This window comes from Psammomys obesus, unplaced genomic scaffold (assembly GCF_907164565.1).
Source record: "Psammomys obesus unplaced genomic scaffold, mPsaObe1.curated_primary_1811, whole genome shotgun sequence".
In the NCBI taxonomy this organism is placed as follows: Eukaryota; Metazoa; Chordata; class Mammalia; order Rodentia; family Muridae; genus Psammomys; species Psammomys obesus.
The window spans coordinates 4,265,125-4,286,187 of NW_026596460.1; the positions used below are offsets into that span (position 1 = coordinate 4,265,125).

General features: G+C 39.1%; 1 protein-coding gene across 2 annotated transcripts in view; it reads left to right on the forward strand.

Moving 5' to 3' along the window:
* Positions 1-21,063, forward strand: part of Tpk1 (thiamin pyrophosphokinase 1) — a 368,986-nt gene that overhangs the window by 261,354 nt on the left and 86,569 nt on the right. The window lies entirely within an intron of this gene.

Genomic DNA, 21,063 nt, shown 5'->3' on the forward strand with positions numbered 1-21,063 from the left:
TTGGGCTCTTGTTGTATTAGGCTAAGTTGCTATCTATCTCCTGAGAGAAGGCCTCCCATTAGAGAGACAAAGTGGTTGCCTTGAGCAAAAGAAAAGGCATGTCTTAAATAAATTTTATATAAATGTTTTAATTTAGAGTTTAAGCATACTCTAGGCATCTTGTACATGTTTAGAGGTTTAGGCCTAGGTTTTTACATATGTTGTAGCTGTTTGTTCTATCCCCTTTTTTATACAGAATGGGCAGTTATGCCTTTATAGTCAAACTTTATATAAACTCCCTTTTACCTTTAGCATTTAAGCATACTCTAGGCATCTTGTACCTGGATTTTTACATTGGTTATGGCTATTTTTTGGCTTGCCCCTTTTTATACAGAATGGGCAGTTATGCCTTGATAGCCAAACTTTATGTGAACTCCCTTTTACCTTTAGCATTTAAGCATATCCTAGGCATCTTGTACCTAGGTTTTTACATTTGTTTTGGCTATCTTTGGTTTGCCTCTTTTGATATGGGATGAACAGTTTCTCCTTTTAAACATATGAATCATAATTTGGGGGTTTTTAGGAGTTAACTAGGCTGGTGTGTACTTTGCCACCTGTAAGCCTCCTGTGTCTTTTTTGCAGCAGGCATGACCAGCATTTGTCCCCTGTGAAAATGTCTCACATTCAAAAGGATAGGGCAGTTTCCAGAGCAGTGTGACATTATCTCTCTTTACATAAACTTAAAAATTATGTGAATCCAACCTTTAGATCAGTAAGGACATAACATCTATTGTTAAGAAAAAAGAATTTACATAATAACATTAAGTAAAATTTTGTCATTTTGAATCTTAGACAATTTCTGCAAGTGGCTAAACAGCAGGAGTTACCATCCTGGCTTTTATTATGTAAATTAGCTTGATCTGGAACTCAGAGATCTGCCTGTTCTTTTTATTTTGTGTTGGGAATAAAGGCATGTGCCTTTACCAACTTGTTCAAATATTTTTTCTCGAATTAATATCGTTGTAACTCAAAGCCTTTAAATAAAAATCAAGCAAAGAGATAAGAAAACTTTAAGTTTGGCGTCAGTTGTGCCAATTTACACTGTAACAAGCAAAGCCCAGTTGGTTATATTTTGGAATTTAGTTGTTGTTACCATGAAATCGGTGGACCCTTACCAGAAAGAGCTGACAAGCATCTTGCACCCAGAGAGCTTTGAATTTTAGATGTTATTAATCCAATTTTTATTAGGAAGAGTACCCTTTCTATTGTCTGTAACTTAGTATTCCAGTCCTTGGCTTTTTCCCCATTTTCTCCTTGAACTTTCTTGGAGAAGGTATGGAGAAGAGCCATCACCATTAAACATATTGTAACCAGATCCATGACTATGACAACCAAAACAAAGCCAAAAGGGATTAAGACACCATCTGCCGTGGCATTTTTTATTTTAGATGCAGTTTTAGGCCAAACTCTGTCTAGAGGTTTGTCTACCTCCATTTCATCTCTTTCCAGTCGTGGCTGCTGAGGTGAGCTGAGCTGAGCTGAGCCAGCCATCCCATAAAGAAGCTATACTCCTGTACCCCTCAGGTGAGACTATAGCTGCAGCCAGTTTTGTTATCTTAAATCTCAGGTCTGCCTATAGCAGGCTGTTTTTCGTACCTGAGCCTTTTATTTAAGAGTCTCTCTTAAAGAGACAATAATTGACCTGGGAGTTTTTAGGTTTTACATTTGGGTTGTATTACTGGGAGCTTATTCCCCCTACCAAATTGTGATAAAGTATGTTTTAAAGGGTTTGGATACTTAGATTGGTTGGGCACCATTTGTTGTGGTTATTTAATATTTACTATTGATATATCTTTTAAGCATCAATTATTCCTGAACAGCTGTGTAACCAAATCACCACACAGAGACTAGGATTTATTTCATTAACCTAGAGCGTAATGCTGGGCAATGGTTAGTTCCTCCTAAACCTCCAAGCCCGCATAGTTTCCTACCATTCAGATTCACCCATTATCTTATCTTGCTTTTAGTGCTATCTTAGGTCAAGTTCGTTTCTCCACATGGTTCCAAGACCTCTCCTGCAGATTGTCCTCCTCTCCTCTTCTCTTCTCTTCCTGCTTTCTCTTCCTCCCACTCTGGACCAGGATGTACCACCCTATCCTCTCCATTTCTCAGCTTTGCGGCTGGTTGTTTTAATTGACAATTTAGAGAACAAATGGTGGCTTGTTTACACAAACTTCAGACAATGTCTGGTTTGAAACCAGATAGTGGGGTAGAGAAATCAGCATTTGAATTAAAAAGGGTAAATTGTGTACATTCCAAAAGAACATTATAGCAACAACAGAGAATTATAGAGGAATGTTGAAAGGCATAGAAACACTTAAAGGAATGTTCAAAATCCTTAGTCATCAGGGAAGTGCAAATCAAAATGACCTTGAGATTTCACCTTACACCCATCAGAATGGCCAAGCTTAAAAACGCAAGTGACAGTACATGCTGGAGAGGATGTGGAGAAAGGGGAACCCTCCTCCATTGCTATTGGGAATGTAAACTTGTACAACCATTTTGGAAATCAGTCTGGTGGTTTCTCAGACAATTAGGAATAGTGCTTTCTCAAGACCCAGCTATACCACTCCTTGGCATATAAGAGTTCTTCTAACTACCAGATGTGACAATTTCAATTACACACTGAAGCATTCCCACACTGCACACTGAAGCACATCTCATGGAATCATGAGACTACTGTGAGATGGACCAAGTACAAGAATATTTTTCATTTATCTCTACCCACACCTATAATCTGTTGCCGAGCCAGTAGCCACGAGGGAGAGACCATGGTGAACAGACAGATGACATGTTGCCTTGCAGGTCATATTTTCAAAGTCATTTCAAGGATGAGAGAGTTTAGTCTTTTATAGAAAAAGACAGGATGACTTTTCACAGCATGTACATTTGGGGTGAATTGAAAAAAAAGTCAAACTTTTTAGCTCAGTAGTTCAACTATTCGTATTCTGCTGTTCTGGTTGTTCATCTTTCCCACAAGAGTCCTGATAACCTAGAACCCCTGCTCAGATGTAGCCCATGGCAGCTCAGTATCCAAGCAGGTTCCCTAGTAAGGGGAACAGGGGCTGTCTCTGATATGAACTCAGTGGCTAGCTCTTTGAACATCCCTCCTGAAGTGGGAGTAGCCTTGCCATGCCACAGAGGAGGACATTGCAGCCAGTCCTGAAGAGACTTGATAACCTAGGGTCAGATGTAGGTACAAGGACCTCTCCTGTCAGTGGACTTGGAGAGGGGCATGGGAGGGGATGAGAGAGGGAGGGTGGGATTGGGAGGGAATGAAGGAGGGGCTACAGCTGAGATACAAAGTGAGTAAACTGTAATTAATATAAAAAATAAAATTTTAATTAAAAATATACAAAAAAATGCCTTGGGAGGAGGCTGACAGCATACCCTTAGTGGGAGTTTTGACCTCTATAATGAAAACCTGGGCATGACCCTCAGTTTTTTATATATATATATATATATATAACCTTGAGGAAATCGGGGTCTTACATAGACTTCTAAGGAGGCCCATGAAGTCTCTACTGCTCAAGACAGTTCACCAGGGTTCCTTAGCATATGCGCCTTACAGTGGCACAGGCACCTTTCTTCTAAAGGGAAAAAAAACCAAAAAGGTGTCTTACTGTGAAGCCTCAGCCAAAGCCTCAGCCATGTGGCATAATGTTGCCTTTGACTTGGTATTATATTACTGCATTTTCCCCAACTAGAGCTGCCTCTGTTAATATTATACAGAAAAAAATAATAATATTGATAGGTGCTTTATGTAAGCTACTTATTCATTCCAGTCACTCTGTGGCATTAGATAAGATCCATTTCAAAAATAAAGGAATTGACAGAAGGAGATTTGTTCTGCAAGGTCACATAGCCCAAAGCAGAAGAAAAGCCAGTGTACATGGCTTCTCAACAAAAAAGCTGATTCTCTTGGTACTTTTTGATGCCAACAGAAAGATAAATAGATTAATAAAGCAACTGAGGTTGAATCACATTATTGTAAACAGAATTGTCACCTTGTGACCCCTAATGATATTATATTATCTATCCCTAATATACAAAACTAAATGGGAAAACAATATTTAATTTTTCTTATAGATAAGTATATTCATACTTCATAGATTGAAAAGGATGGCTTAAAATTAAAGATCACTATTTTGCCCAACTTTTAACAGTACAAACCATGACTGTAATTCTAAATATTTTAAATAGTGTCACTAGCAGTTAGAACGAAGACTTCCCAGAACCTTCTCCCTAATGACCCCTTCAATAAAGAAACAATGATCTTTCATGGGGAAAGTTCAAAAGATTTATCTCTCTTTGTAATTTTTCCAGTTTTAATTTTTTCTCTCTGTTTCCAAATAATTGTTTACCTATTTCACTTGCCAGCATGGCATTGGCTCTTATTATAGCATGCCAAAATCACTCATGTTTTGGTCATGTTAGGTGTATAATAACTATTTTGTGATTGGATTTACTGTGACACACAGAGACTAAATTTGATTAATTTAGATTCAGAGGGTAAAAGTAGACTGGTTATTGAAATGCCAGTATCATTCCAGAACAGGACCTTTACTTTTACAGCCTCAGGACTGTTTTCCTGCCAATGACTCTAGGAATTAAACTCTAAGATCATCCTCAGTGCAGCTTTTCCCAGGTACCTGCATTCACCAGTGAAAATGCAGTGTGCTTCCTGACTACCTGCAGAGGAGGAAATGCTATCAGTTATTTAGAATCTGATTTATACCTGAAGAGAGTGGCTGCCACTCTGTGATTTCAGGGAAGCTAGGTATCAAGGAGCAATTTTCAAAGAATTGAAAGCTGGTGCAGGTTATGAATAAACTCAGGAAAGTTCTGACCTTACCTGTCAAATGATAAGGCTGTAAATATGTTGGCAACTCCACTGTGATGTGAGTACTGTTTTTTCCCATCACTGTGGGGCTTCCAAGGTACTGACAATCAGTAACAGCAAACGAAAACAAAATTTATTATATGAAAAAAATTAGAAAAGTAAATAATCCATTGTATAGTACACAGGAGGCAGCCACTTACATGTTGCCCCTGAAATATGTCTGGAATTAGATCTCACATTTGAAACAATAACATCCTCATCAAATTTAAACTACCAATTTGGCCACATTTTACTGTTTATTTAAATGAAGGCAGCTTAAGTGACTATTGGATAGAAAGTGAGGTAGTTTGTAATATTTTTAATGCTTTCTTCTCATTAAGCAGAATTTATTTTAAAATATGGACCATTCTTGCATATGTGTATGCAATCTTTTAAATAATTGTATAAAGCATACAGCACAGAGGCAGCACCCAGCAGAAAGTGCTCTGTTTGATGATTGTGCTATCTGTCGTTATTTAATAACTTGTGGGAATCATTTTTGTTTCTAACTTTAGCACTACCAGTTTGATAGCTCAAAAGAAAATAAAGATGAACAGGGAAGAATCAATTCAGATGATCTCTAGGTACTGAGAGAAAAACTGTGCTTTTGTGGGTTTTTGAATCGTTTTCACTTATTTGGTTTGGTTTGGCTTGTTTGGTTTTGGTTTTTCTGTCCCTTCAGGAAACACAGATTCACATACAAGTAAAAATAAATAAATAAACTTGCAAATTTTTTACTTTTTAAAAGAGATTCATACACTCTTTTGAATAAAAGTTTAAAAAAAATAATTTTATACCTCATGGTCACTTAAAGCAGCAAGGACAGAGAAGGAGGAAACAAAAATGGCAGCCTAAAGGCAGATGAAACAGTACAGGCTATAGCATCTAGGAAGGTCTGGGCATAGAGAGACTTAGTTGACGACTGTTGCTTTTTAGAACATGTGGTTCAAACAACAGTAAACGTGTTTTATCTTGCAAGGTTTCTCTATGATCAGGATTTGGAAACGGGCTGCTACTTCAAGGAAAGGGCCTCAGGAGACTGATTTGTCCTGGCATCAGTTCACCAGTAGCTTGCAGCCCACTCACACATCAGGCAAGCTGCCACTGGACCACCATATGTAGAAGTAATGGATTAGTCTCCCAAAAGAGCCCTGGGAGTCCTTGTGACATAGTGACTAACCTTCCTCAAAGAAAGTAATCTTCAAGCAAGAGAGCAGCTGTCCTTTCCAACTTGTTTTTTCCAACTTGTTTTTTCAGCCTGAGAATTGACAGAGAAATATCCTGTACATCATTCACATAAGTAAGTCTTATTACCTATATGGAATATAAAGTAAAAATACCAGATTGTACTGTTCAGTGAGTATCATGTGGGAGACGCTACCACAGTGGAATGTGTCAAAGAAAGAGATGGACTCACTCATGTCTGTGCAATTGGACAGAATATATCTTCAGTCAAGAAGCAGTTGAGTATTAACAGCTCATCCTGAGTGTACCTGATGTGAGACAGAACACAAAGAATGCCGACATATCACATGGTACATTAAGCACAACACAACTCTTGCATTTACATGTGCCCTCAGTGTGAGAAGCCCTTTTGTAGTACAGAAATGGAAGTAAATTACATAAAGGTGTATTTCTTTCAGAAATCTTACTATGATTTTGCCTCAGTGAAATAGAAGTTACTTTCCTTCATTCCTCCAGAAACAAAAAACAAAAACAAAAAAATACTGCACAAATATTATCAGTGCATTCATATTCTGACTTCAAAGGTCCCTACCTCTTATAGAAGAGGTGTGAAAATGAGAATACTGTGCCATAAAGACATGCTCTGCACAGCTTAAAAAATACATATGTTCTAACATTTTGTCCAGCTTGACAGTGTGTTTATATTTGTCCTAATTTAATTTCTACTGCTGTGATAAAACATTCCAACCAAACACAACTCAGGGAACGAACAGGTTTATCTCATCTCACCATTCTAGGTTATAGTCCTTCATTCAAGGAAGTCAAGGCACGAACACAGGTGCATCTCGTTCACTGTTCCACACAGAATTACCTCCACCCAAGAACTCATTTCACAGCCACAGAAGTACAACATGAGCCGTGTAAGATACTGAATGCTGGCTCACATGCTTATGTTTAGCTAGCTTTCGTAAAGCCCAGATCTACCTCTTCATGGAAGGGTGCTGTCTGCAGTGGACTAGTCCTTCTAACATCAGTTAACAGTCAGGAAAATCACCCACTGGCATGCCCAGGAGCTAGGTTGATCTAGGCACTTCCTCGGTTGTAGGTCTTCTCATTTAACTATACGTCGTGTCAAGTTAACTGTTTAAAGCTGGCTAGAACAATGTTATTAAGTACTACGTCTCAAATCGCTTCCTGGATATGTTAGTCTAACATTCTTGACAAAAATGAAAAGCAGAGAGAGTTTCTAAAATTGTTTAATCTTATTGTGTCTCTGTTTTGTTTTAATAATAAAAGGCAGAGCAAATACTTCTTTAACATTTGTTCTGAATCAGTTACTATTGTTACTATCTTACATATCAAATAACTTGTGCCTTACAACTACCCTTTTATTTTAGTTTTATTGATTAAAAAAAAAAACTTGTACTGGGTGGAAAGGGATTTAAATCACGAAGATTTTTAACACCTGTGCTGTTGATCACTGTGTAAGTATCAGTTCCAGCTATCTCAAAACTAGGGTTCATTAACAATGACATGTATTCTCCAGACCAAAGGTCTAGAAAAGTGAACCAGACACCTAATAACCCTAAGTATATTTCTCTTAATTAAGATGCAAGTGTGAGGCAGATAGGTCTGGCCTATTATAAGGTTCAGGGCAACTGTCTGGTCAAGATAGACTGGTAGATACAGAGATCTAATGAGATATGTGAGCAAACAGTCTGGAGGTTCTGACTCAGGGTAGGAATAATAGGCTTTGGCTCTGTGTAGAATATAGTTGAAAGGATTTCCTTGTGGATTTATAGGTTGTGTGAAAAGGAAAATATTTGGTCAAAAGGTGGAAGGATGAAGCAACTATCAACGAACAAAGGCTGTTGAATAGGGTAGGCTTGAGAAGAAAGATCATGGTATAGAAAATAGGTTCTTGGCCACTGAAAACCAGAATTTGGGGAAAAAATGGACTAGTACTCTAAACGAGGGACTCACATCCTCTAGGTCCCTCCAATTACAGAAAACTTGGTGAGCAATGGAGAAGGATCCAGTTGAAACTTAAGCTTGTTCCTGAAGCCCTACACATTAAGGAATTTGAAGAAAGAGGGTCTTTCCAGTAAGGGGTGAGTTAAGATGAAAACCCAGAGTCCTATGGTCTGGCAGCCAAAGAAAGCTGATAGTTCAAAGAGGGATTGAAAATGAATGACAGATTCTTTGAAGAGATCAAGTCATGTGAGAATGGATAACTGCAATTGGATTTAGATATTCAGAGGCTATTGGTTACCTGATGAAAGCTTCCTTTGAAGAGGAGAAGGGTGCTTACTTGCAATCAAACTAAGAAAGAAGTTGAAGACAGTAAAGGAAGACAACCCTTTCTAGGAATTTCAATGTAAAGGAACAAGGGACAGTTGGCATTTGTAATTTGTATGATACTTCCAAGTTTAATGACTGATTTTCATAAATATTGGTTTGTCTACACTGCATATAGCTATAACAATTAAAGAGATTATCATCCTGAATAAGGAACTTAAATCTAAAATAATGGACTTTGCTGAATATCATGTAAGAGGTGTGCAGATACCCAGGCTATAGGTTCAGAGGAGTGTTTGGTAAAGGAGGTAGGTGAGGTGATATCAGAACTGAAACTTTACATTTATGAGTAGGACTTCATGAAATCGATGGGAAAACAAAATTTTGATATCTTGTTTCAAAAAATTTCTTTTTAATTTTATTAATTTTTATTTTTTATATTAATCACAGGTTATTTATTTTGTATCCCAGCTGTAGCCCCCTCCCTCATTCCCTCCCAAGTTCACCTTCCCTCCCTCATCTCCTCCCTGCCCCTTTCCAAGTCCACTGCTAGGGGAAGTCCTCCTCCCCTTCCATCTGACCCCAGCTTATCAGGTATCTTCAGGACTGGCTGCCATGTCCTCCCCTGTGACCCAGCAAGGCTGTTTCTCCTTCGGGGATGGGGGGAAGGGGAGGAAAAGGAGCCAGTCATTGAGTTCATGTCAGAAATAGTTCCTGTTCCCCTTACTAGGATACCCACTTGGATACTGAGCTACTGTGGACTACATCCGAGCAGGGGTTCTAGGTTTTATCCACACATGGTCCTTAGTTGGAGAAATAGTCTCATAGAGGACCCCTGTACCCTGATATATCTTGTCCTTGTGGAGCTGCTGTCCTCTCTTGGTCATATTAACTCCCCCTTTTATCTTATGATTCCCTACACTCTGCTGAAGGTTTGGTTATGAGTCCCAACATCTGCTTTGATACATTGCTAGGTAGAGTCTTTCAGAGGCCCTCTGCGGTAGGCTTTTGTCCTGTTACTTGTTTTCTCCTACTTCCCCTGTCCATCCCATTTGTCTCTCTATGTGAGGATGATCATCTTACTCCCAGTCCTCTTTCTTGTTTCTCTTCTTTAGGTGCACATATTTTAGTATGTTTTTCCTATCTTATAGGTCTATATGAGTATATAACGTGTGTGTCTTTCTGCTCCTGGGATACCTCACTCAGGATGATCTTTTCTAGATCCCACCATTTACCTGCAAATTTCGTGATTTCCCTGTTTTTAATTGCTGAGTAGTATTCCATTGTGTAAAAGTACCACAATATCTGTATCCATTTCTTCGTTGATGGACATCTGGGTTGTTTTCAGGTTCTGGCTATTACAAATAAAGCTGCTATAAACATGGTTGAGCAAATGTCCTTGTTGTGTACTTGAGCAAATTTTGGGTATATGCCTAGGAGTGGTATAGCTGGATCTTGAGGAAGCACTATTCCTAATTGTATGAGACAGTGCCAGATAGATTTCCAAAGTGGTTGTACAAGTTTACATTCCCACCAGCAATGGAGGAGGGTTCCCAATTCTCCACAACCTCTCCAGAATGTGTTGCCACTTGAGTTTTTGATCTTAGCCATTCTAATGGGTGTAAGGTGAAATCTCAGGGTCATTTTGATTAGCATCTCTCTGATTGCTAAGGACAATGAGCATCTCTTTAAGTATTTCTCTGCCATTCTATATTCCTCTACAGAGAATTCTCTGTTTAGCTCTGTACCCCATTTTTTAATTGGATTGCTTGATTTATTGCTTTTTAATTTCTTGAGTTCTTTATATATTCTGGATATCAGGCCTCTGTCAGCTCTAGGATTGGTGAAGATCCTTTCCCACTCTGTAGGCTGTCGTTTTGTTCTGATGACTGTCTCTTGCTTTACAGAAGCTCAGAATTTTTCTTACTTATACTATTTTTTATGCTTTTTGATCTTTGTTTTTTGGATCATACCTAGTTACTGAATTAAGTATTTTATGAACTTATGAAAAATAAAACAAATATGTTTTGAAAACATGAATGAGTACTATGTAAGGTTGCATCTGTATCATGTTTTAGTCATTAATTCCCCCCAAAAAGAGAGAGAGAGAGAGAGAGAGAGAGAGAGAGAGAGAAGGCAAAAAAGAAAAAGAAACAGCCACATAAATGAAAGGGAACTTAAAACTTGTATGGTAGCTAATATACTAGGAAAATTTGTGCTCTCTCTACCAAATTCATAGGTTGAACTCTTTACTCCAAAGTCATAATTTTTTAGGAGACTGTTATTGTTTGAATGTGGTATACCCACTGGAGGCTTCATGTGTTTGAACACTTGATTCCCCCAGCTGGTGGTGCATTAGGAGGTGCCTTGCTGGAGGAAGTGCATCGCTGCAGGGAAGGCTTTGGGGGTTTAGATTCTGACACCACTTCAGGTTACTCTGCCTCCTGTGCTGATATGCAGCACCATCCTCTCAGTCCAGCTTCATACTCCTGCTCTCACACCATCCCCGCCATGATGTGCTGGTTCTTTCAGGGACTGTGAGCAAAAATAGATATATCTTCCCAAATTTGTTTTCTTTTCCCTCACAGTGTTTTAGCACAGCAACAGAAATACTGCATATGGAAATAGTGAGGTCATGAAGATAGAGACCTCATGAATTGACTTAGGGTTTTGTAAGGGGAGTCCTGAATCATTCCTTGCTCCTTCTACATGTGAGGACACTGCCATTTGTGAACTAGATAGTGAGTCTTCACCAGCCTAAACCAGCCAGCACTTGGCTCTTAAAATTCCCACATTCTAGAAATGTGAAAAGTACTTTATTAGTAGTAGTAAATCACAAGTTTATACTATTTTATTCTAGAAACAAAGACATATAGTCCTGTTTCTTTAATTAGAGCATTCTCATGTTTTCCAGGAAAGTTTGATAGTTAGGCTGTGTTTTTTTTTTTTTTTTTTAATAAAGTTGTCTTTTTATCCTTCTTCAAGTGTACTAACAATAACTATTGGTATTACTAATGTAAATGAAAAGAGGGAGGGAAGGACTTGGAGGAGTTGAGGGAGGGGGCTTCAATCAGGATATATAATGAATAAATTGTAAAATAAATAATAAATAAATAAATAGAAAGTATGAGAAGCCCAGCTTGAATTAGATATGCTGAACATCAGTCTACTTCATTCTTGTGTACTAAAGACACTGCCTGGAACTTTTCATAGGGGAAAACAGGTCCCTTCATTGTCACTTCCTCTTGTCCTTATACTCCATCCCTCTTCCAGTCTTAAGGATATATAGTTTCCAGGATGACAGAAAGAGCACTGTTGTGCAGTACTGGTAAATACAGACTGACAAAATGGAAGGTTATAAAGGAGCACGTTTGTTTTTAGAGTCATTTTGGGAAGCAAATGTCTGCTATAGAAGACCCTATACACCCTGCATAGTAAGAAAGGGGGGCAGTGAACATGAAGAGAAAAACTGAAATACACTACTCAGTGCTGACATCCTATTACTGCCTTTCCAATTGTGATGAAAGTTGGGAAGCAGATTTGGTGTATTTTAATAGCAGAGAATGGATTAGATATTGCTATCGCTGAACATACAAAGATCTAAGAAAAAAACAAAGATGGCCGCAGCTGCCTCCACCAGCAGAAGAGCTTCAAGGAGTCTGAGAGACCCATGGAGGCTCCAAAGGGTGACATGGTGGCAGAAAAGGAGTCTACACAGCCTGCAGTGGCTCCAGAAAAAGGTTGGTTTTATGGGAAGTTGCTTTTAAAAAGTGGACTCATGAAATCTTAAAGAAAGATGGTGGAACTGAGCTTCTTGCAGCAGAGAATGACAAAACTATATGCTTCACAATTGCATCTCAGCCCAAAGGTTGCAAACACAAAGGTTGTACCTGATGAGTTGTGATGTGGCTTAGCATGTGCTAAGCCCTAGAGTATGTCCTGGCACTAAAGACAGACGGACAGAGAAGCAGTCAAGCAGGCAGACTGATAGATCAAATATATGATTTTTGAAAGTATAGTGGGACCTATTACTTTTTAGAAAATAATTAAGTATGGAATTCTTTTTAAAATTTTTGTGTTTGTGTGTGACTAGTATGAATTTATTCATGTGGGTATAAGTCTGAGTGTAGGTGTGCACACACTCACAGGCAAACACCAGGTGTCTTCCTCTGTCACTATGCACCCTGATTGTTGAAATAGTGTCTCACTGAACCTGGAGCTCACCAGACCATCTGGGCCGACCTCCTGCCTCTGCACATTGCCTTCCTTACAGCACATGCCTGTACAACAAGCACTCTGACTAAGCCACCATCCTGTCCCCTCGTGTAACTCTTTTAGTAAAGGCCATTTTAGAAGATAATGTTTCTGTCAAACAGTTCTACCTCAGAAGTCTGAGTACTCAAGGGAAATTGACAAAACTAACTTGGTAGTTCAGTGTCCTGTTTAGTAGGACGCAGTGAGGGACTGGAGAGAAAGCTCAGTGGTAGGGAGATGTACAGAGGTGATTACTGAGTAGGGCCAGGCCCCAGCATGGATCTGCTGCTGCTGCTGCTGCTGCTGCTGCTGCTGCTGCTGCTGCTGCTGCAGCCAGCAATGCTTGCCCTGCTAAGAGATGGAGACATAAGGACAGTGATGCTGCCTGCAGGCTACAAGCACAAAGGTCAAGCTTAGCAAATCTCATGGGCAGCCAGCATCAGGGGTGAGGAGGTGTGTGCAGCCTGGAGCTTGCACGGAGCCTGCCCTGGGACACCCTTCCTAGCCACAAGATTACCCTGATTCTGGGTAACAACGGGACATCCAAGATGATTCTCAGTGATGGTCCAGTATTTATGGTGCTGCAGAAACCAGAAATGAACCAGACTCATTCACTCATTGCAGTGAATATTTGCATATAAATCTGTTTGAGAAAAAAGTATACTGTGTGACATACTGCAGATTCTAATGCTACTATGACAAGCAACTATGCAAGGGAGAAATGGGAAAGATGGAGGAATGGAGCAGGGAGTGCTTGATGGAAAGAGATGGGGGTGGAGATGTGACTCCAGTGGCTGGTATGAGAGAAAACTGTGGTAGATAGGGGAATGTGTCATCGCAATAGAGCTGGCAGCGTGGTGTGCAGCAGCCTGGAAGTTGTGCACACTCAGCTTCCGAAAATGCTTCCCAGCTGCACAATCCCCTTGCCTCTGACCAACTGCAGGATGTCTGAGATGAAGAATGCTTCACTTTCTGCATTGGACCTCTTTGAAAGACTTCCGTGGTTCATGCTACCCTGGAAGCCATGTTGGAATCCATTGTCCATGCTGCTGTCCCAGGCTGTGTGGAAGCCTGAGGTGCACATGGATATCTGTATTCTGTGTTTCCTCTGGAGGCCATGTTAGTGTCTGTGGTTCATTTTGATATGAGTGGCCTCTACTGCTGCCTGAAGCCATGTTGATATTCTTGGTACATGCTACCACCAAGAGCCTTGTTCGAAGTTTGTAGTCCTGTTGCAGCCGTGTTGGTCTTGCTACAACCAGGGGCCGTGTGGAAGTTCATGGCTGATGTTACCACCAAAGGCCATGTAGGTGTCCATGCTCTGTGCTGCCACCTGAAGCCATGTTGATGACCATGAGCCATACTGGTGCCAAAAAGGAGGTGGCCATGTTGATGTGAGTGGGCTGTGCTGTCTCCTGAGACCATGTGGATGTCTGTAGTACGTGCTGTCACCAGAAACCATGTGGAAGCACATGATCCACACTCCAGCTGACTGTAAAAGGCAATGAAGCTACAGTTGAAAAGGAGAGACATAGAAGGGATGACAACCCCTACTTCAACCCTTTCCCCCTTCAAAAATAAACAGCCTGGATAGGAAGCCATCAAAGAGAACTCTTAAAAATTGTGATAAGCAGAAGCACGAACTTGAGATGGCTTGTCATACTAAAAACATGGTCAAAAACAGAGAGAAATGGATGCTGTCATGTGACCCACTTGCTACCTGTTTATTCACTAATCTATGACTCCTTATGACTTGTTAGTCATAAGGAGTCAATTTAATGATATGTATATTTAGCAGAATGATTATCGTAATTTCTCACATAGGGCCTATAACCTTTCTAGCCACTGGTTCTTGGCCTGATAATGATACTAGGTATGGGTTTCATCTTGTGCAGTGGACTTAAGTCCAGTCAGAAAGCATTTGTTTATTTCCATAATGTCCATGCCACTGTTGCATGTTTTGCCAGGCCAGTTATTATTGTAGCTTGCAAGGATCACACTTAGATGAGACTGATGATTACTTTTCTTCATCAGTAGTATGCATAGCACCTTTGAGACCTGTGAAAGCTATCAGGTAAAATGACATTTTCATGTCAACACCAGTTTAATTTCTCCATGTTCTATGACTCAAGTATGTGGTGTCTTCAACAATAGGGTCTTATTGTTAGGTTCTAGAGAGTAACTGTACTAGTTAATTTTGTCAGCAAAAGCCAGAGTTATCTGAGAAGAGGGAACTTCAATTAAGAAAATACCTCTAACAAATTAGCCTATAAGCAAGCCTATGGAGACATTTTCTTTCTTCCTTTTTTAATTTTAAAGTTTATCATTAAAACATTGCAACTATAAAACCAGCACATACAAAAATTAAGCAAACCTAGAAACATTTTTCATGACTTGTAATTGACTTGGGAGGGCCCATCATATTGCGGTTGGTGGCACCCTTGGGGAGGTGGATCTGGGTATCTTTTAAAAGAGCAAACTGAATGAGCCATGGAAAGCAATCCCATAAGCAGTGTTCCTTCATGGCCTTTTCTTCAGTTCCTGCCTCCAGTTTCCTGCCCTGAATTTCTATTCATGATGGACAATAAGCTGTAAGTGAAATAAAACTTTTCCTCAGGAAAAAAAAAAATGGCAAGAACACTGAAGTGTAGCTCTCCACAGTTGATGGCTTCTGGCAGGGGTGCAGGTGGGGCAGTACTCCATTATTTTTTAAGAGCCTGGCCACTGGGAGTTTGACCATGCTCCAGTGAATATATGGGCAACACAAATTGGATTCGTGTTTTGGTTTTGTTGTTGTTGTTGCTTATTATTATTCCTGTTCTTATTCTTTTCTTCTTTTTCTGAGGGGGCACACAAAGGCCAAGGGTAGACCTGGAAGGACTGAGAAATAAGTGTGATCGGAGTGCCTTATATGAAATAGTCCTAGACTCAGTTCATATTTAGAATTTCAAAAAAATAAGAGGTACATTACAGCCATGGTACCAGTTGTGAAATAACATAAATTCTTGGAACTTTTTCAAATGATGAACAAAGAATGGTGTAATAACATTAACTCAACTAAATATTTGGAAACTGTACAGAGTGGACAAGTGACCTTTAGATGCCATAATGGAAGCATTCTAACACAAATGTTTTAAAGATTTTTCCATTTGCTAATATTTTGCATTAGTCTCATGAAGAGTAATCACTTACTTTCTTTTAAAACATACTGTGGAATGTAAACCTATGCTTGAAATGAAACTTCAAACAGAAGAGCATAGATAAATCAGTATTCACCATTTAAATGCCTAAATCTCTTTTCTTAGAACACTTATGCCATAATCAAGTCCTAAAACGATATAATAAGGGAGCCATATAATTTCCATTTTATCTAACAGATGTCTACATAGCATATATTTTACAATGTGCTTTAAACACTGTTGACAGGGTATTCATAAATATTGGTGAGTGCAGTTTTCTCCTAGTATTTAAGTAGAGGAATATTGTCTAAGTAATGCTGAGCCTCTTGATTCTTTTATGTTCACCTGAACCTCCCCTCCTGTACTTTAAAGTCCTCCCATCTACTCTACTCAAAATTTCAAAAAATTCTTTTCAAAATTATTGACACATTTTCATCAATAATTTCTGTTCGCTCTGAAGAATTTCCCAGTCAGGTGTTTATTAAACATATAGACATTCTCCCTCTGTGCTGTTAATTCAGCCAGCAAAATTAAAGTAGGCTCTTTCTCATTTTTAGAGCAGCAATATGAACCTGTTTGCCAGACACAATATAGTAGCAAAATGCTACATTTTGTGGCACAGATAAAGTTTGTAGCAGTTGAAAGGAAATCATCTGTTCATGCTAAATAGGAAGCATAAGGAGACGACTTACAAAGCATCCTTCCTTTGTGGCTTCTCCCATTAAGGCTGGAGTAGTAGTGGAAGTGCAGAACAACGTGGCCATCCTGACCAGGTTCTGCATCTCATGAAAGGGCACTCAATGAAGAACATTTTATAACTTAGCTATCACACTGGCTTATAATGCCCTCCTGTGTAGCTTGTCCTGTTTCCACTGTTAGAATTGTGTACTCCTAGAAGAAGTATTTTTTAGAAGTCATTGCTTAAAATACAAAACCATTAGAATGGTGAGGAATAAGCTTCCAACACTTTAGGGTGGCAGCATTTAGCAGATTCTTTCCTCTAATTCCATTAAGAGAGAAGCATAAAGACAGGGTGGATGGGACATGTGAAAAAGCATAAATGCAGATGTGAGGGAAAATAAAAGGCGTAGTGATTTCATTGGTTTGAATTTCGAGATACTCTAGGTTTAGCAGGGGAAAGAGCCTGCTCCAATTTTTTAAATCTTGAATAAACAAAGTGGTTTAATTAGCATTATGAAGATTCTCTTTTGTCAGTCACTTAATATTAACTGTTCTGCTAAAGAATCAGGTTAACTCGTGTCAGTCTGACTTTACCAAATAATTCCCAGAATAAAGTCAAATATAAGTTGTCAGTTTTGAAACATGTCTCAGAAATGTTCTGGCTATAGATACATTAAACAAAAACGTCAAAATTATATACAGCATACATGGCTGTATTTCTCAATGTGTGTGTGTGTGTGTGTGTGTGTGTGTGTGTGTGTGTGTGTGTTTATGTGGGGGTAGGACTGTGACTTCCCAAGTCATCATTATTATGTGGATTTCCTAAAATGAACTTTCCAAAAATAAAGCTTCCTCAGGAAATGAGTTATTACTTCAAGAACAAAGGGAGTTTAAATTATTATTCATAAGAATTTTCAGATCATTAAGAAAAACTATTGTTCAGTCTGTGTTTTGTTGGTGGTGGTGTTAGATTCTAGATTGTAGAATATGGAATTTGCAAGCAGATATTGTGACTTCTAAGAGGACAATCTCTGAAGTCTTTTTTCCAGTCTTATTTGACTTGGGAGTGCGTGTGTGTGTGTGTGTGTGTGTGTGTGTGTGTGTGTGTGTGTGTGTGACATTTTAACACTGACTTAATGCCAGCCATTTAACCTAACCTGTTACTCTAATGTTTTGAATTCTGTACCTATTCAGAAAAATCAGAGTCTCATGAGTCTTCCAGCTGTGGAGTTTTGCAAATGTAAGTTCTCTGGAAAGACCATTTGCTGTGTAACTGTTTTCCATTATGTGATCAGTATCAGCATGAAAATTTATCAATCCAAGTTGGTGTGTGCACAAACTAACAGCTTCTTCTGGTCCACATAGTGTGGATCCTTTTATCTTCTTCATTTAATGTTTTTCCTGCAGGCTGTTTACTTTCTTGCACTTTTTGCTAATGCATTTTAAAGTACCTGGACAGTGTGGCAAAAGATGATGAGGTTGGCCTTGTGTTTAATCAGTGTGCAGGAGTGTTTCATTCATACTATGCCTAGTTGTGTACTTGCACCATACACAGAATTTAACACAAGGTGTTTTGAGTATTAATAGCAATTTAATGAATGACTGTCTGCTTTGTGAACCACCAGTGTCTTGAATCTTTTATATTAATTAAAAAGGTCATTATAGTCTTCCTGTATTTTGTGTTTGATGATATTCTCTATTTGCTATGCATTTTGTGAGGCTCATACTAAGGCATTCTAAAATATTTTGTGCAAATATTGGCATAGTTGCTAAATTTAAGGACTTTGTAATATAAATTGAATTAAAATGTCTTCATATTTGGTTTCTCTGGCAAAATCCAGGGTGAGCTCTTTTTTAAAAATATGCCTTTATTCCTTGCAGTAAAGAAACACAGTATAAAACGTGATGGGAATGACCCCTTAGCAATCAATAAATATCTATATTTCTGTATATGTTTTGCTCTATGTTAGAATTATAGTCTGGGGAAACTGATTGCATGATACTTCTGTCCTTAGCATGATCTTAAGCATGATTTTGAGTACACATACCTTGCAATATCTTTGCTGCGTTTTTGCCAGACTATAGCTTCATACCACATGAAGGTTGCTGCATATGTTCCAATAACCACAACTGAAGAGGCAAACCATGATTGATTCTTGTTTCTCCTTTGCTGTATAAAACTGCTTTTGACTTCAAAGAGTTATCTTAGCTGAGAACAGAGGATGGAGCAGGAACCTGTGCAGTGATTCATGGGAGTATATGGAAGTGAATGATTAGTTCATGTGCCTCTGGTCTTCAGTGATGCCATAAATCCTGCAGGAGTTCTTTAATGTCAGGCTGGATGCCTGCTTCTGTCAAATCTCATATAGACTAGCATATATTATAAATTGAGAAATCTAGGGAATGAACAAAAATTCCTTCACCCAGTCATTCATTTTTTTTTTAGAGATGTCACATTGACATGCCAATAGAGGATGAAAGCATAATACTGTTCTCTTTTAGCCATAAAAACTAAATTTGCATATTTATAAACACCGAGACCCTTCACATATGGCAAAACACATGTTTAAAGCAAGAAACAAATGCTAATCGATGATAGTCTAATACCTATCTGTGACTTCTCAAGTCTCCATACTAGTTTATTCTCGGAATGAAAATGTTAAGGTGCATTGGTTCTTAGAATAATGAGAAAGGCCATGAATACTTAGCAAAGCTGAGGAAGGAGGCTTCCCACTGTGCTGCTTAAATCAGTGAAGTTACCTTGGTGCTTCTCTCCCCAGGATAATAAAACTTAACATGTATAGGTTCTGTTTCCTTTATATTATATGCTGGAAGCTGAAGAATTTTCTCACAGGGAGTTCATTTCCACCAGTTGAAAAATTATTTCATTTCTTTCATCATTCTTCACTAGAGTTTTTAGAACACCAAACATACAATGTATTTAGCTGGTTTCTGACGAAACATAAAGTAGTAAAAAAAGAAGAGTCATTAAAAGCCAGGATAAATATAAACACAGTGAAAATAAGATACACCCATAATGTGGGAATCCCTCCTTGATAAGCAGTAGGAAGTCAACCTCATTGTCAGAAATACCAAAGGGGCAAAGGTCTGGGCCTCTGTGCAGTCTCCAACCTTCCCTCTTCTAGCCCTCTTCAGTCTGTATCTACAACTTTATACCAAAAGGTTACAGTTTAGCTGTCACCCCTCCAATAGTATGGCATATTTCTCCTGGAGCCCTAGATGTCCATCCTTAGGTAGGAAACTGGGCCAGGCTCTAACTTCGTGAAATGCTATCGCATAATTTCCTTCTGAAGGCAAAACATTTGTAAAGAACTGAGAATTTCCACCACCCCTTCTGCCAGCAACTGCTATTATTATAAAAGAAACACCTTCACCTCTTTCAGGATTTGTTAAACTGTGCAGTGTGTGGTATCTATGATTTCAGTGTAAGTTGTGTTCTGAATACCTATCTTGGAGAAAATAACTTTGCTTTGGAGAATAGGTAGAAAAGGGAGAATCAAGTAAAGTAGCCAAACTTAGTCCCTTTAAAAGAAAAGCATACAAAGCAATAAAGACATACCTGCCTTGCAGAAAATTAAGGGTGTTTAGAGGAAAAGTCAGAACCAGTCGTACTGGCTGTTGAGAAGTCACTCCTGATCCTTCTGGGAGGTCCTGCTCATCTAGTGAGTTTTCAGACCCGCCATCCTACTGCCATGCTGAGGAGGGGAGAACTGAAGGGTTGCTGTGAGGCATTTTTAAAACTTACATGTTCTTACTTTTAGAGGTTTCCACTTGAGCACATTGTACAGGTCACATGCAGCCCCAGCCCCGTGCACACATGCACTGCCTGCAGTGTGCGCCTTACTGTGCCTTCATGTGGTTCATCTTTAACCTCGTGACTGAGGGACCAATCTTGACTCATTGTTTTCCCTTGAAGTGTTGGTGTGGAGACATAAGTGAACACAACATGAATGAACTAAGTTCTTGTGCAACCCAGGACGATCTACCCTGGGATAGCACTCCCAACCCTGGGCTGAGCCCTTCCCCTTAATAACTGACCAAAAGGGTTCTTCACATCTCGTCCGGCAGGCTCATATCTGCCACTCAGGCCTATTATCTGTACCACAGTCTACCCATGCTTCTCTATACATATTATCTCCTGCATGACACAGCCACGTTGATTATCCATCTCTCAGCAGCAGACACCAAGCATAAAATGTATTGCTCTAAAAGTAATTTAATTATATTTAGGCCTTTTCAGAATGACTATGCAAATAAAAAGTTCTCTGTTGTTTTGGTGATTTCTCGGCATGTGATAAAACACTAACCTAAGCCAACTTGGGACAGAAATGGTTTATTTGGTGTATAATTTACAGAACATTTTGAGAGGAAGCCAAGCTAAGAACCTGAAGGCAGGAACTGAAACAGATGCCATGGGGTAATGCTGCTTACTGGTTTGTTCTCTGGGGCTTGCTCAGCTTAATTTTTCATACAACCCAAGACCACTTGCCCAGGGTGGCACTACCCACAGTGTGCTGAGCCCTC